The sequence below is a fragment of the Typopeltis vanoorti genome, chromosome 11 (genome assembly GCF_054136105.1).
Source record: "Typopeltis vanoorti isolate ZY-2024b chromosome 11, IOZ_Tvanoo_1.0, whole genome shotgun sequence".
NCBI classification, from domain to species: Eukaryota; Metazoa; Arthropoda; class Arachnida; order Uropygi; family Thelyphonidae; genus Typopeltis; species Typopeltis vanoorti.
This window is the reverse complement of record NC_143559.1, coordinates 54286282-54290000: the sequence shown is the minus strand read 5'-3', so window position 1 is coordinate 54290000 and position 3719 is coordinate 54286282.

Genomic DNA, 3719 nt, shown 5'->3' with positions numbered 1-3719 from the left:
AATATAGCTTCCATACGAAGAAGGTTAGCTTCTTGGTTTGGTAATAAGGATGTAGCTTTGTATCTTGGTTAAGAACAATTCTTTAGGTATGGAGGTAGGAGCGATAACAAAATTGAGATCTTTAGCAATTACATTTTCTTCAACCGATAAAGTGGATGGATGGAATTATTAATTAAAACTTTTTTAAAAAAAGTAGAATTACGATGAGAAGTGCGACGATTCTGTATACATTTAAGAGAATCAAATTTTCTAATGAGGTTAAACTTATTTATGTTCTGGACTTTAGATTTTAAAGCGCTGATTTCTTTTAAATTGTACCAAGATGAACTGTCTAGAGAATTAGATAAACGATTTCAAGAGGTCTTTTTAGATAAATAAGAAGCAAGACTACGTTTCGTGTCAAAAAATGCGTTCTAATAAAAGCTCCAGTTTAGCTCTGTGGTAAATTCTTTCAGCTCTAGCAGTTTTAATAGATTCCTTAAAATTGATAAACCGGGGGGATGATAGAAAAACTTCCAAACCTTCGCTCCATACTAAGTAAACCTAAAGTGAAACATCTCCCTACTCAGTATCCAGGAGTCTACAAGATTTTGTGTGAATGCGGAAAACCATATTACGGTCAGACAGTTAAATCCATCCTTTTGCGTATGGAAGAACACCAGAGACATTTCCTACAATAGGACCAGAGCCAGCGCTCTCTCTAGCCATGTTCTTTTCTCTATTAACTCGGACGAAGGTCGCCAACACCGCGTAGAATGGCCAAAAACTTCTAATATTGATGGAGATGGAGATGATTCGTAGTAGATGTTAGGTGTAGAGACAGTTGTAGATGTCCTCCCACGATGAGTCTTCAGACTCCTTGGAGGTATCAGGAATAATAATAATAATAATAATAATAATAATAATAATAATAATAATAATAATAATAATAATATATCCATGCGTGTTATGATGAACTTGAAAGAAATATCATCGAATCTAGAGAAATTTCACTAGATTCATCTCATATTAACAACAGTCTTAGCTTCAATCTCTCTCTGACGCACACATTGCCTCTCTTCAGTATTGGCGCACTCGTGGCAGCTCACGCACGTAGACAACTTTAATTTAGAACTCAAGTTCGCATTCCTGTTTTTAAAATGTACTATTGTCTTTTATACTGGATCTGCTGATGTAATTTTATCATGTCTCTGTAATTTTTTGTATTATTCTTTGCCTGTGATACTTGAAGAAGTTGAATCATTCAACGAAACTGGCTGTATCTTAATATTAAACCTTGTTGTTTTTTCATTCTCGGTATATAGTCATTCAAACTAATTTTTATAATATTTTCTACCGAGCAAAGATGAGCAATAAATGTGTAGCTCAGTGGATGTGGCGTTTGCATACCACCGCGCTAGGCCGCACGAAGGAAGTCTTGGTTTCGAGCCTAGTCGGCGACTAGAGGAAATTTTTCTAAGCCTTTTTTCGACCGGTTCCCGAGTTAGTCGATCTCTGGCACGGGCAAGCAGGTTTTTTCCTCCCGGAAACTCGGGTTTTTCGTCCTGTAAACTTAAGAAAATCGACCGTAGAACCCACATTATTTCAGACATTAAATATATTGTGTTAGGGTTAGAGACCACGAGATGGCGGCACATTTGAGCCGTCTCTCTTCACTGCGTACCGCTTAATTAGTGATAGCCTTGGGCCATCTGTCTCTGATTGGGTACCAGTGGAGATTGAATTGCCCACTCAGTCTCCAAAAGTTAGATAGGGCTAAATGGCCTCGCCTACTCCCGTATATACGGGAATAAAAAGGCGTTAGCTGATTTATATATATATATATATATATATATATATATATATGATCATCAGTTATATTTACTATTTATTCGGTGAGTGAGTAGATATGTTCATGTTTTTTTTACTGACTGAAACCGAGAAACAGGCAACAAGTTAATTTAATGAAGCACACTACATGTTTCGTCAAAAATGACTTCTTCAGGTGTGGGAACACTTAAAGCAAATGAAAAAACAATAAAAACACTGTGCCATTATAATAACAGACTTGTAAACTGAAGTTAAGTTTTCATTATCGTTATAGTCCTTGTTGTAGTTCTATTGTTGTTCATATGCGAGCGTGTGAGTTCACTTGTACACCAGTATCTCTTGGCAGAACTATGCGAGTCAGGTAGACTAACGTTGCTGTTGATGTGAGAAGAATCTAAGATAATTTCTTTGGATTCAACTATGCGACGTTCCACTTCATCGTGATAAATATAAACGTTTGATGTTGCATTCCAATCTATTTCGTGTTGACGTCCTTCATCGTTTGTGTTCACTGAGAATAAGAGGTGACTTGAGTGCGCTTGCTCTGATTCTATTATATGAATGTCTCTCTGGTGCTCCTCTAGTTATAGGAGAATTGACTTCTCAGTCTGGACATAGTATGGTCTCCCACAATCACATTATTTTATATACAACGGGGAACCGATGATGGTTATGAGCTTGTTTTGGGTGGCTTAGAACTAACCTTAGTTTTGGAAGAGTTCGAAAAACACGTTTTTATATTAATTTTTTTCGAAATTCTTCCTAATTTCCGGGAGAACGAACTGATGTAAGGTAAAGAAATATTATTATTATTGACACCTCCAAGGAGTCCGAAGAGTCATCGCGGGAGGACACATTGTACAACTCACGGTCTCCACCACTAACACCGAACCACTACCACCAATCATCCACACCAGCGCCATCCACTGCCTACCTCAGCTAGTATTTTTTGTCTATAAATTGCGTATGTTCTGAAGTGCCGATTTGTCTGTATTCGGGATGAAAAACCCGAGTTAACGGGAGAAAACCCTGCTACCTCCGTATAAGATCGGCTAACTCACCTTCGATTGAAAAACACCATATAAAGATTTCTCTCGTCATGACGAGACTCAAGCTTAGGCCTTCTCCAATTGAAGGGCACAACGTACCATCGTTCTTCCAATTGCGCTACGGAGGCACAATATAAATATAACCCTTAAGGTTGTTAGGAATCTGTTGTTTCGAGGGCGCTGGTATAGTTGCCTCTTGATGTTTTTGGAAGAGTATCCATTATTAGAGAAAGTTCTTTCTAGATATTTTAATTCATTTTTTAGTTCTTCATCGGACAATGCTGATAGTGCACGGTTAGCCAATGTGGAAATGATGCCTAACTTTTGTGCAGGATAGTGATGTGAGGATGCATGTAGAAACTATCTGTGTGTGTTGATTTCCTGAAGATTGGGATTTTTAAAGAATCGGACATCTTAGTTTCATATCTAGAAATGAAAGAGAACCGTTTTTTTTCAATCTCGACGGTGAATTTTATATCTTTATGGAAATTGTTTAAATCGTTTAGAAAGATGAAGATTCTTCACACCATGCTCCCAAATAAGGAATATATCGTCCGCATAGCGGAGAAAGTCCTAGGTTTTAATGTTGCTTTAGAGGTGGCGTTTTCCTCTAAAAAAATTTTGGGCAGTATTGGAACAGGGTAGCCAAATGGCTAGTCTTTTATTCTGTTTATAAATTTTCTCTTCGAAACTAAAATACCCCGAATTAATACAGTGTGAGAGAAGAGCAAAAAATATTTTTAGAGATCTTGTTTTTTAAAATGCTGAGAACATCTTGCGTTGGAACATTTGTAAAAAGTGCCACAACATCAAAGCCTGTCATAATATCGGAATTCTTGAGCTTTATAATTATATCTTTAA